Genomic DNA, 14,423 nt, shown 5'->3' with positions numbered 1-14,423 from the left:
ATAAGGTTAATAAATTTGTTTTCAGCTCTTTCTCACAGGTCTGTGAGCTCCCCAAGTTAATAATCTGTTGTATGAGTTCACTAGCCAGCTCCAAGCTGAGAATGGCAAAACAGCTCAGCTTTTCTAGCACATTGTCCCTCTGCCTCATGCACAGCTCACAAGAGACAAGGCTTTTACAATTAATCAGCACAGATGGTGAGAAAAAAATCTCTTGAGCTGATGACCTTCTGGTCCAATCCCAAGGTTCACATTACATGCAAAAGCATAATTTCAAGACACACAGGCAAGCTAGAGTTGAGGGACAGAGAGTAAGAGAGTGATGCACACTTCCCACTGTTCATCCCATCTCTGGCCACATCATGGAAGCACTGGAATGGGTGCTCACCCTTACGTGCCTTTGCACAGCAGACTGTGAAAGTGGCAGACATACCCCATAACTCTTGAGTGTTAGACTCTGGTGTTCTGCTTTCAGAAGCTTTTGTCTCCCCTTCTGTTTGTGAGAGTCCTGCTACACATTTGGAGTATGCTATGGTGCAGCAGAATAAATAAAGTTATTACACATCTTTGCCACATGTTGTTATTTTAGTATCTCAGACTCAGCATCAGTTTCCCAAATACATAGATTAATAAATAAAACACCATGTTAAGTGATACACAAAGCTGGTGAGTTAGGTTTTCATAAGAACAAAGAGGAAAGGAGCTTGCTGATATCACTGCTCTTAAGATCTGTAAGCAGTACTTTATCTAGTAGTAGTTAAAGTGCTGGTCCAGAAATTTTTGGGAAAGATACAATTTCCTAAAAAGAAAATAGTATTTAACAAATATTTCTTGTGTAGCATCCCTAGTGGGGTGGAACAGAGGCAGAGTAAGGAGAGAATGAATAAGCAGGTACAGTGATTCACACATTTTGACAGCCCAGTCAAAACAGTGAGTTGCCTCCAGCTGCTCTACATTTGGACACTTCCTGGATGAGTGAAACTCCTAATTAATTTCCTTTCTTACTCTGAACTCCCTCTGGAGTCTGTCCATTGAAGAGGAGAGTGCAGACTCTCTGCCCCTGGCAAATCTGCAAAGAAGTAGAGGAGATGGAAAGGGGAGATGGGCAAATAGAAATTAACACGTACTTGTGATGTGGGCATGCAAAAATAGAGGAAACAGATGGGAGAGATGAGGAAAACAAGGAAGTTAATATACCTGAAATTGCTATGTGTAGGTGGTAGTAATTTGCCCTCAGTTAAGAGCGTTCTTTCTGAGAGCTTGTCTCTACAAATGGGTTGCTGTAGTTAATGTTATTATTCTTTCAGAGCTTTTTTGGCTCTGAGTTGCTTTGTGGGCTGACACCAGGAGCTGGCTCAGCTGTTTTAACGAGTACCTGCCTTGCTCTTGTCGGTCCTGTGTGCCAGCAGTGTGCGTTCCTGTGCAGAACACCCAGCAAAGCCATTGCTGTGGGAGTGACGGGAAAGAGGGAGCCCAGCAGGTCGGGCAGTGCCCGTGGGTTGCCAGCACTGGCTATGGAAACAGCCCTGGACTGTCATCCAGCATCTCTGGAGTGGTGCTGCTCAGGAAATGAAATTCCATGCGGCAGATGCCCTGCTGATGCAAATTGCCGTAGCTCTGCAGAGGTTTAGGAAGCGGTGGGAGACACTGAGAGCTTTTCCTGCCAGGCTTTTAGAAGCTGTCATAATGTGTGTAATTACAATTAGCGTTGGTGATCTAGTTTTATTGGAAATAGGCTTGTCAGCAATAAAACAGGTTTCTTTAGTATGCCAGTAATAATGGAGAGTGCAAAAAAATTTTTCAGGCCAGAAACGTGATCACGATGCAAATATATTCCTTGCTTTTTTCCAGAGGGATCCAGGATAATGAGCTTTATATGCAAGACAATTCCGCTTCTGAATCTTCTAAATGCAAGAACAGAAAACCCTTTCTACCTCTTGTGTATTACTGTCTTCATGTGAAAGAGGTTTAAAGTGATTAATGCTCAGCAGGACTTTATGTTCAAAATACTGTTATGAGCATGGCTGTAATTTTTTAAGTGTGGTATTTAGGAGGTGACTTGGTTTGGGACCAAAATAGGTAGTTTTTAACAGCAGTATTCTCTGTTGTTCACATGACAAAGGTGCAATCTTGATTTTTTTTGCCCTTAAAAGTTAACATTTGCTGAAATGTAATCTACGGTTCAGTAAAAATAGTAGTGAATGTTGCACGTAGCACTACTTGCAAATCAGTTTCTTAAACTGTAACAAAAAATGTTCTCCAGATCTTCAGCATTGCTGAGCTATGCCAGTAATTGGTATTTTTAATTGTGCATTCTGTGTATCAGGATGAATGACAGAACCTGGATTTTGGCAGGGATGACAAATGTAGCGCTGTTCCCACTTTTAGCCTAGGCTGAGCACTCTGGTGAGATTTTGCTTAATTTCCTCTTGCAGATATGTGCCTTGTGTAACAGTGAGACCTTACTCAGGGAAAAAGTTGTGTATGAAAAAAGTTACAAATTCACACCTCCCTCATTCCATAGGAGTTCCCATGAGTAGACATGCCTTAATACTAATAGTGCATGTGGTTAATGGATATATTTGGATAGTTTAATGGTATTAATAGTGACTGTATCACAATTGACTTAATTTATATTCTTCTGTCTGACTGGGGGGACCTACATCAAAGGAGGCTGAAATGGAAAGTTAGCAGGGTATGAACCGTGGCAGAAACGAAGCATCTCTGGAGGCAATTCCAAAGGCCATTAAGAGAACAGTTCATGAACTATTAATGTATTTCTCTGCTGCCAGCTAGGCCTGTTTTTCCCAAGGCCCAGAAGCACACTAAGCTATTAAAAACCTTGTCTAACAAGGAGAGAGGTGGAGACCTGCTAGTATCTACTCAGCAGGATATGGTGAGTAAAGGTAGGCAGATTTGGATGCACTGGAGCCAGTGGGAGCTGGGTAGACTTGCAGTAGTTTGCAGGACCAAGCACACGTCCCAGCTGAGGTTCTCAGTCCCCAGTCCAGCCAATATGCCCAAGTGGCATATATTTTAGGAGTAGTTAATCAGAAGAACTTTTTTCTTTTGTGTGGATTCTATGTTCTTCTGTATTGATTACACACACATTAGAGTGTGTGGTGCTGTGGATTAATAGTGTGACAGGTTTTTTTTCCCTGACTGTTTCTGGCCAGTTTTTAAGAAAATATAAACAAATTACTTGAATTCTGTTTCTCTGCTATCCAAGTTCTACTGTCAAATAAAGCAGGAAGAAAGAAGGGGGAAAAAAAAAAAAAAAAAAAAAGAAAACCCAGCTACAGTTATAGTATCTGTTTCTTTGTTTAAACCTTATAATCTCAGTGGACCTGTATAAACCCTATTCTTTGAAAACGTGTAATTCCTATTCACTGAAGGACACCTCAGGCAAGTCCTGCTCTCTGCTACTTTTGTTATGCATTGCAGTACTTAACAATAAATCTCGTTTTTACTTTGGGGAGCTAAATCCACTGCAACTCTGCAAAGGCAATTAAAAATGCAGGTTAGCAGGAGAGTAATGTCCACACTAATGAACACAAATCAACAGGCCTGTTGCAAATGTTGATTTCCTACTTAGGAATTTAAAAAAATTATGAAATAGTCAGTTGTGAATGTTAGGTATAAATTTTGCATTGATTTTGAAATACCTACAGAAGAGGGATAGATAGTTGATAGATGTGTGCTGAACACATTAAAAGAGGTTAGCAGAATGACTGATTCGGCCTGAGAAGCTGGAGTCGAATCAGTGACCCACCTGAGGACAGGAATAATGCATCACCTTCATGTGATGGCTGACACTGAGGGTGGTGATGTTTAACTGAAGGTCTGTGATACAACAGAAATACAAATCTGTTGTTATCCCCTATAGAGTCACCTCAAAATCATGCAGGGCCTAATTAAAGGCCTTAGAGACTTATTAAAGACTTGAATTTTGGATCAAATGTGGCCTTCTAGCAAGAGAAGATGGTTACCAGAAACTTCTTGGGCAAGTTCCAGAAAACAGGCCACAATCTTGACAACTTACTGATTTTTCAGTGATTAATCTCTGGGCATCTACTTCCTTCCTTACTCACTTTTGCTGAACTTTTAACACTGAAGCACCACTTAACAGTGAATATTCCCTAAGTTCTGGTTAATGCATGGGATGTGTGAGATGGGGACACAGTCAGAAGACAAGAGAGATGTCATCCTGCTAGAAGCACTGTAGCCACAAAACCCTATTCTTAGCACTGCAAGAGCTTCCAGGTGGATTATCCTGCGCTCTGTCTGTACAGACACGCTGTCACAACCATGACAGTGCTGTGCAGACAGAACATCTTTGTTTTTGCCGACTGTTCAGTGCTGAATTGGCTGGATCACACTTGTAGATCAAGTAGGAAAACCAAGAGCTCCCTAATTCAGAGGGCGACTGCTCAGGAATTTAGAGATAAATGCAAAACTCTCCATCCCATCTTTTTTTTTCTTCTTTGTGGATATCGAGGGGCAATTGAAAGGCAATAAAGTGAAAGAAAGATACAAATTTTTATTAAGACCAGAGTGTCTGAGATGATACAGCATTGGGAAATTTCTTTGTGCTGAGTACTGTGGTCGGGTACAAAACAAGCCCTTTAAATGCAGGTGCCTACAGGATTGACCCAGGAAAACAAAACCCAGGTTATTGCTGAGTAATTGCCCAGGAATGCAGAGAGGATTCAGGTAAACCACGGACTATGTCTTTTTGTCCAGAGGCTGTGAAGTGACACCAAGGAAGTGAATGTCAGGGAAGCTGACTTTCTTCCTACCTTGGGAATGTGTGTTGTGCTTGATCACACAGCAGAACTTTCTCCTTCTTGATGGGAAGTACCTGGCAATGACAAGTTCCATCTTCAAGGTAGACTCCAGACCTCCTGCTAATTGTTTTGGCTCCAGAAAAGGAAGGACATCTTTAAAGTCTTCTGTGATACTTGATATTACTCTTGGTAGTGACCATTTCTGCCCTTATAAAATTTCCTCTTGGACAATTGTAAATATCTTTAATATCTTTCCCCACAGGGTCCTAATAGCCATTGCTGAAGTCTTCCTGGTCTTCTTTTCACCTACTAATTCAGTTGATTTCGAAGGTCTTCTGTGGACCACTAACAACTCAGACCAAGTATCTGCACCACAGAGCAGAAAATTACTAGGCCTTGAAGAAAAGCCTTCAAATATAGAGTAAACCTTCAAATATAGATATCTGTGATCCCAATCCAGGAAATGTGTGTTTAGATAAATCTCAAAGCCTTGAGCTTTTCAAGTGTATATAAATTCTAGGAAGGATTGACCTACTCTATTGAAATTATGTGAGCTTATTGTCAGGCCAAGAATCAGCTAAAAAACCTAACAAGAGAAGCAAAACCAAATAAACCACAACACCAGAACCTGCATCTATCTTTAAATGCTTTCTCACATGCAATTCAAGTGTTTGATCCTAACACTGAATGCTATTACTTGGCACATAAAACTTGTTAAATGTGGGAATTGCTAGTTTTTTAAACTGATGTAGAGGAAGGAAAGGCTGATCTCATTCTCCGCAGTCTCAGTGAGAATCGTGCTTTTAGAATAACTGTGAAGGATGGCAACGTTTTCAAGCTTTAAGGACTTCTTTAGAGGAGGAGTAGATAAATACAGAGTGATTTATAAACAGATAGTACTCCATCTATATCTGAAAAGATAAGTGAGATTTCCTGAGGCACATATAGCTAGGCATTTTATTTTTTCCTATTTGATTCGAGTAACCACAGCATTTCTTGCTTGTAACCATCTATTCTTACTCAGAAGCTCAGGTTATCTGTAGCAGCCACAATAACATACATTGCGTTACCAGTGAGGCAGTTCCTCTGAGAACAAAGAAGATACAAAGAAGAAAACCCTCTCAGCCTGTAATGCACATTTTAGGGAGTCATTTTTGGTAGCAGGGGTCTTGCCATGGGCTCTGTGCTTCTCTCTCCAAGGCTTCAGTCACTGCTTACACACCTGTTCTTGGAGTGTTTTGTTGGTCCTTTAGATCAGTGCTGTGTAAATATAGAATATTAAGTTTATCTAGAGCTACTGCAGTCTATAAATATTCAAGTGTCTGCTGCCAGTTTTGTGGATGTAAGACTCAGGATGCACTAATGGAAATTATAAATTCAATCACAAATGAGGAGGACTTTTGAGAGATGCATAAGTGCGCTAAAGTATTAGATATCTAACTTGAAAAAATCTTAATAAGGAAAGTAACTGTGGCTTTTCAGTTAAACTTCACAGCTAGTTCTGCAAATATTCTTTCTCTGCACCAGAATCTCAGTAACTCAGAGTTCTCAAAAAAAAAAAAGGAAAAATAATCCATTTTATATGTTTTGTGAAATGTGATTATTTAGTTCTGCCACCATGTACATGCCACTGTGTGTTCAGAGAAAGGGGTTTGCATACATGATTCCTTCAATCCATCTGGAAAGCCAGGCATTTCTCCTCTGTGTCCTACTTGGAAAATAAAAATGGGGTGGAGCCTGGTATAAGAGAGTTTGCTGCGTAAGGATTGATCCATGCTTCAGCATTCACTGCTGAGAAATCCAATGCCTTTTCAATCTCTCTTACCCAGATTTTAATTGTGTGGCCACTTTATTCTTAACATTCTTATGTCTCCTTGTGCCTTTGAGTGATTAGGAGAGATGGGATTCAGCCATATTCCTGCCTTATCACCTGTGCCAAGAGGTTTTCAGCATCAGTGCAAATGCTTTTGTAAAGGGATTTCATTCTGCTAGCTACCAAGTGTTGCAGAAGGTACTTGTAATGCAGTGTTGCATATTAATAGTATGACTTGTTCAGAAAGCACGTTGTAATGCAGGTTTTAATCGGGGTACCAGTATCAGTGACGGATAACAACCATTTCCACACTGTGTAGCGTCCTGAGGCTTCAACACAGGTTCCATTCAGCATGCCAATAAAGTTCAGAGCTGCTAATTACAAATTTATTGAAGGTTTATATGAGTGCATGTGAGCACATCTGATAAAGCCTACATGTAATCCTGATTTGATGGGTGCTCATCACAGGTACTTCTCGACTGCCTTGTTGGCATAGGAGTTTAGGAAGCACATTGCTGTTTAGAAATAATTCCAGTATATCCTGAGCAGCATGAAGGGCAGCCAGAGAAGGATTATTGTTTTTATATATTGAAGATTCTCCACTTTAATCAGTTGGGATTTTTTAATGGGAGAGAGGAACTGGGAAAATTCTGGGTTTTGAATTCATGTATCCCCTTTGTTATTAAAAAAGTGAACAATAACTTCTGATTATTCTCAAATCCAGAAACTGGACAGTTATGGGTGTAGTGGGCAACAGTCATCACATTTATCAATTTCATTGGAAATCATCAAGTGCCTCTTAGCCTTTGTCATTCAAAAAGCATTCCACATTGCAAAATTCCAGATTTCCACCATCTGTGGAAAGTCAAGTCATGAGTTAAGTTTGGAATTACTAGAGGCAACACTCCAAGTGAGCTTTTTTATTGACCACCTCTTTTTATGTCCCTGTTAACTTTTTATCTTTCCTGTTGTTTCAACACTTGGCAATCCCATATGCTTTTGCTATGCAAAAAGTTTACTGGATTGTAGCAATATCTTTGTTTTAACCCCTCTTTGCAGGTTCTTCTACTTCGTTTTGCAGGAAGTTTTCCATTAAATCGTATTACAGCTCCTATCATCAAAAACATGTTGAGAGCTCTGTCTGTACTGGTGCCAACAGTTTTCATAAGGTGTTTGTACCAGAAAGAAGAGTTCAGTACAAAATGCCATGCAGAACACCTTCCCTGAGTTGCTGAAAAAGCCTTTCTAGGGAAAGTGTTTACTGCTCAGCTCAGAGATTCTACCACTGGACTATGAGGAGGAAATACTGCTTTTTGTTTGCTTGTTTGTTCAGAAGAAAGGAAGTTGTGTTTGCTGTTACAACATCTAGCAATGGCTGCTATGTGAACTAAAATCTGAAGCTTCTCAAATGGAAATGAGAATTGCAATCCCAAACTGTGCCCCCATGGCTAAATCTTTTTGATGTCTTCATTAATTAATTACCCATAGCTGAAGGAGATTAGAGCAGAGTTCAAAGCTGAGAAATATGCAAAAGAAAATACTGTATTAGACACGAAAATTAACTGTAAAAAGTCTAGTTGAGTTTATTAGGGTCTTGCTCTTAGGAAAGTTTCACCAGCCATTCTAGTGAAGACTTAGTTTCACTAGAATTTCAGCTCTAGAAAGTGTTGGTGTTTCAGATGTTTGTGTATTGTGCCTTTCAAAATATGTGTTGCCAATGCTAATTTAGTACAGTCCTGTGAAATTTATTAATAGCCAATCATACTTTTGCAGGGCTGGAGTGGACTTAAGCTTTAGGTAGGGGACTGAAGAAGAACTGGAGCTTGTCATTCCTTCTGGAGTTTCTGGATGTGTAAAGCTGTTGTGGCAGATCTAACCTAAGTCTGAAGATAATAAACAAATATTATTATTTTAATAAACAAATATTACTTAAATTTAATTTTCTTTGTAACCCATAAAACCAGGCACAGACCCCCAAGCTTCTAAAATAAATTTACAGGTTAATTATATTAATCTTTTAATTTGTAATTTCTGGTAACTCCAGGTGAAGCAGAACAATACAAAGGAAAGATGGATTACAGTAAAAACCCTACAACTCAGCCTTTTATTGTATTGTTTTGCCAAACAAAAGAAGATTAAGCAAAGAAAACTAGCAGTGAAGCTGCAGACAATGAAATGGTTTGTAAAGATATGTAATGGTTTTACTGAATGCTCACATTGGGCTGAAACCAGCCAGCCAAACAACGAAAACTTAAAATCAGATTTGCTCACTGTGGGATGGGCAGTGAGCCCATTAAGCTAGATGATTCATTAAAAATAGTTTTACAATGCAAGGGATACAAACCCCATCTACTCTAGCCTCTCTTCTAAGTGAAGGGCATTGGCCTATGCTTGCACCTACTGAATTCACTTGAAATACTTCATCTTCAGCTGTGGAATTTCCCAGTCTCCTGTTCCCCTAGTCAAGAGGGGGTTGGAGAAGTAGTACGACAGGTGAGTGTAATTTCTCTGATGCAGACTGTTCTCCCTTCCTTGTCTCATGTAACACCATGTTTTCTAAGCCCTATAATCCATTCAGTAGTGAAAGCAGGAGTATGTTGGCTTGAAATGCAGTGCAAAAGACCATCTTACTTCCTTATGAATATGTGTTCTTATGAAGATTAAAAATGCTGTGACTTAAGAAGCTTCCAGAGAGGAATCCCATAAGGTAGGATTAAACAGAAAGATGTTCTAGGGTGTTCCCTGCTATAATGAAAAACTGTAGTAAATACTTGATTAGAATTCTGAGATCACTGGAATTAGAATTTAGGGTGCTGGGGTTTTACTAAGGGAGAGTTAATTTCTCACTTGGTGAAGGCTTCAGCAGCTAGAAAAAACTACTGTACGCTAAATGCTCTGAAACTACTTGCAAAGGAAGATTGTGTCAGTCGGGACTGAGAGGGGGAAATGCTGTTGTGTCACCAGAAATTCCTTCCCTCCTGCTTGTGTACATATAGACTGTAGGCAGGTGTGGAATGGACAGTGTCCCTGGGTCTTGGTGGAGAAGAGCAGATTTATGTTCAAGTAGCACCACAGACATGGCAGGTGCAGGTTGATGCTGCTGCAGGGCTCCTGCTCTGTGCACTTGTAAAGGTGGTTGGTGCTTCAAGGGACACTGGAGGAGGGAATTATGGTTAGTAAAAGCTTTGACAGTACAGTTTGAAAAATAGCCTGGGAGTGGAGCATAAGGATAGAGAAATTGTGCTGAGGACCACATCTCTAGCGAGGTAATACTACCTGCCACCAGAGAGTAGATTGAAAAGCCAGCTCAGGTAGAAGAAATCGAGGCCAGGGCCACGGGTGAGCTGCTTTATTCTTGCAGATAATGGAGTGTGCATGTCAGAAAGCTGAGCCAACTGCCTGGGATCTGAAAAAAGTTTTAAAGCATATTTTTTATATATATATATATATACATACACACACATATATATATACATACACACACATATATATACATACACATATATATACGTATACACATATATATACATGGCTTATATAACTTCTTAAGATACAAGTCGTGCTCAGGTAACTGAGATGTATTTCAAAGAACTGAGATTTAAATTTTGCATGTATGTCTAAGAGCTGTGTGTTACTTCTTTATCACTTCTGTACTGAGGAAAGATTTCTCAATTACCCATTTTTTCCTAGCCTTTTTAACAAAGGCTCTCTGAAGAGTGGAAGTGTAGGTTTTTCTTCCCTTTGATTATTTGCTGTGGAATTCTATTTTACAGTAGTTACAAGCTCATCTTAATTTAGGATTTGTAGGGAAAAAAAATACAAAGAACTAGTTTCTAACTCATAATGTGCTGCTTACTGACAACATACTAATGATTCTTCAAGCAAATTAATTTTCCTTGCTTGTTCTGTTTTTGAGTGTGCTCATTCAGCAGCTGGAATTTATGGCTGAATATGCAGCAGGACCATATTCATTGAATAGAATGTTCATAGAATATTCACAGAATATTTTCAGGTTAAGAAAATTAGGTTTATTGGCTCTTTTGATGGAAATAAAATGAAAAACTTCAACCACCCCCCATCTTTTAAGCTATGCTATGATACAGCTAGCTCATATGAGGTCAGAGCTTTCTCTTGAAACTACCTAAATATTAAAAGAAAAAAGAAGTGTTTAGTTTATCTGGGATATGTTTTCCAGTCCAGAGTGTAGAAACCATTAACTCAGGGCTACTACAGCATCCTTAAAGTGCCACAGGATGGCAGCCTTTCAGAGTAGTGCATTGTTATCCTGTGGAAAAGCCTCTAATTCATTTTCTGCCTGAAAATTGATGAGCCTTCTGGTGTACCTCTTTGTTACAGAAACCACTGTCCAGCTACATCATACTGTGTTTTGTCTGGATGAGCTTAAAAAGTTGTTCTCTGTGGTGCAGTCTGCATTTTAAGCCTGAAGCTGAGATTAAGAAACAAGGGCAATCAAATATGGGTGTGGAATTCTAGTTCTGGGTTTTCTTCTTTAACCTACACCATGCTTAACAGAGTCTGGAGGGTTAATCTCTCTTTCCTCTTCCATGTGATGGGTTGCTTTGGTTCATCACTCAGATCCTTCAACTACTTTCAATGACGTTTTGTTTAAGGAGAGATTGTAACCTTAAAAAGTACTCTGAATAAGGACAGCCATTATTGTGGGTGGTATATGAAAAGCAATTATTGCTGTTTGTTGTTGTAAAAGAGATTCCTAAATGTATGCAGGTCTCTAAGATTACCACAGACAGTGAAGGAATTGTGTTCAGATGGAGCTGACTGTCTTCATAAACTCTGCAGGACTGCGTGACCTCAACATTTATACAACTTTAATACCCATATAAAGAATTAATCAGTTCCACACAAGTTTGCAACTGTGTTCACAGGACAAAAATTGCAAGCATTTTTTTTTTAATCTTGATCTAAGATTCTTTACATGATTGTGATGTCAGATAACAACTTTGAGGTTGCACTGGAGCTGATGATTGCATCGATTGCAAAAACTCCTCATGAAATGAAAACAATAGATACTTCCACATAAATTAACAGAAGTACCAGGAACTGAATTTTCTTCTGAAGCAGCTGCCTTCACATCAAAAAATGGATCACATCAAAAAATGCATGACCAGCAGATGGAGGGAGGTAATTCTGCCCCTCTACCCCACTCTTGTGAGAGCCCACCTGGAGTGCTGCATTCAGCAGGTCTAGATTAGATATTAGGAATAAATGTTTTAGGAGGGTGGTGAGGGTACTGGAACAGGTTTCCCAGAGAAGCTATAGATTCCCCATCCTTGGAAATGTTCAAGAGGTTGGATTGGGCTCTGAGCAATCTGGTCTAGTGGAAGGTCTCCTTGCCTATGAAACTGGGTGATCTTTAAAGTCCCTTCCAACCCAAACCATTTTGTGATTTTATATTGGACCCAAGCCTCATTTTGGGGCATCGAGGCCCATTGATCTTGTCATTTCCAAAGTCATCTGATAAATATTTTGTCTACTAAATACATTGGAGCTGTGTTAAAAACATACCCAGATCTTTTTCCCCCTCTTATAGGGCACGACAGAACATTGCCAGCTGCTTACATTTGTTCCAGCAGGGCATCATCCTGTTGAGTAAAGCTTCCTTCAGAGGCCCATTGTGAGCTCCTCAGCACGAGTGTGCAGGACAATGTAATGAATCTGTGTATTCAGCAGGAACTTGTTGCCCACAGCCAACCCCTCTGTGGTGGAACCTGCTTGCCATGGATTCTAAAACAAGGCAATTATTTATGTTAAAGGGGATCAAAGGAGAAATGGGGACAAATGCACAACTGTAATATGTAAAGTCTTCTTGGGCTTCATGGTATTATTTTGATTGAGCTACTCTAACCACAATTTATGAGCCAAAGTCTCCATTTAGTTTGGTGCACCAAAGGGTGCAAATCATACTTATGCTTATAACAAGCACACTCTGCAAGCATAGACTTGCAGTCATAAAAACAGTGTCTAGGCTCACAGCAAACAACCAATGATTTATTAAAATAAGGACATCAAAAATTAAACAATCTCAGAATTTTTCCCATTATTAACATTTTCTGTGAAGAAACTTTCTCAAAAAGAGATGACTGCTTTTATTCTTTGCCAATTCAGTTATGCTAATTTTAGATGTAATTTCTTACTTTTATGACTGCTGTCTGTGTTAGGATGTGTTTCTTTCTGTACTTTGCTTTGGTCTGCAGATTGAAGAGAAAATGGAGTGAAACATTCACAGGCTGCGCTGGAAGTGGGGCAGCCCACAGTGCCATGCTATACCAGCATTTGGGTTTTTGTTTTGTAGTTCTTGCTTTGATTTTGAGGAGAGATGGTAACCAAAGTTGGGCAGATGGTGCTCCTAGACTAAGAAAACTCTGAGAAATCTCAATATTTAATCCAAATAGGGTGAAGCTTGTGCTGCAGCAGAGTTCTGTGACCCTACAGATTCTACCACACAGAAAAGCAGGACCTTTTAAAAGTGTGAGGCAGCTGCTCTGCCTTCTCCATCCTGGTGATTTTCCAGATCCCCAGCTCACCTACCACCCACATGGGAAGGTGGTTCACAATTTATGTTGCACCTCAATTACCAGCAAACCACAAGCCTTTCTCAGCTTTCAAGGCTTTCTGAATGTACTCACAGGTCAGCTGAGAGTAACTGTAAAGGCAGGATTTTCTACCTTTAACTTCCTGCCTTCCCAAGGAAAAAGGCTTCTCTCAGATGAGGAATATTCTGAGGGGCGGATATTTCTGGCCCAAACTTCCCCCAGCTACTGCCGCATAAATCCAGGTGCTGCATTCCCTGGAAGCACTGATTATATGACAGGAATAGGATCATTTTTAATATAACTGAATTGGTTCTTTCCAAGTAGCTCAGACACATTTTGGATGACTAGTTCAGCCCTTCACTTACATGATCAAGAGAAGGGAAAAATGACTCATCTCATTTTGAGAGCTTCTTCACAGAAGGAAAAATTCTGCTGTCCTAATGGAAGTGTATATATTATCCTCGGTGGACAGGCAAAAGAAAAAGAGGAGTGATAGAAGGATTCATTGGCTGGGATTGTTTCATAATGTGAGGGAGTTTGAATAGAGCATATGAGAAAAGCCAGAAAGGTGCTGTCAGAATCACTTTTTCTTTTCCTGTTTCTAAAGAATTTCATGTAATGATGGGTGACACGGTCTATCCTATAAGGCAATGCCAAGTTACAGTCTATCCTACAAGTTAATATCAAGTTGGTTTCCCCACCCCCCACAGTAAGTGATTATATAATACCTTAATTTGGTACTCCCCAGTCTCCTAAGAAATGCAGAATAAGTGGATATTTGATTACTTTGAGGAATTTCCTGGTATGTATATTGTGAAAAACCTAAAAAAAAGTAGAGATTGAGTGCTCCAAGGGGGTCAGATGAACAAATACTGATATTCATGTAATTTAAGTTTAAATGAAAAGGTAATTGCATATTTCTCATTTACTTTAAGAAAACAGCTTATATAAGTAAATTGATAAATAGCTCTCTATGTCTTTATTAGTGGAATTTTTATCTTTGTTTTTGGAGCATTCTCTTCAAATCATAAACAAATTCCTCACAGGGCCGTAGTTCCGTTTCCCTTTTGAGAGCTTGGAGTTGCAGGGAGATCCACTGTCTGATTTAGGATCGAGTTGTAGGTATTAGCTTGCTGTAATTCATGAGTAACCTGTATATGTAAGTATAATGATACCTGCTAGGCAGAAACTGGAGAACCTAGCTTATTTCTTGCTGCTGTGTGGAGAATATGCAATGCAGCCTTTCAGTTCTGG

The sequence above is a fragment of the Poecile atricapillus genome, chromosome 4 (assembly GCF_030490865.1).
Source record: "Poecile atricapillus isolate bPoeAtr1 chromosome 4, bPoeAtr1.hap1, whole genome shotgun sequence".
NCBI lineage: Eukaryota > Metazoa > Chordata > Aves > Passeriformes > Paridae > Poecile > Poecile atricapillus.
This window is presented reverse-complemented; position numbering follows the sequence as displayed.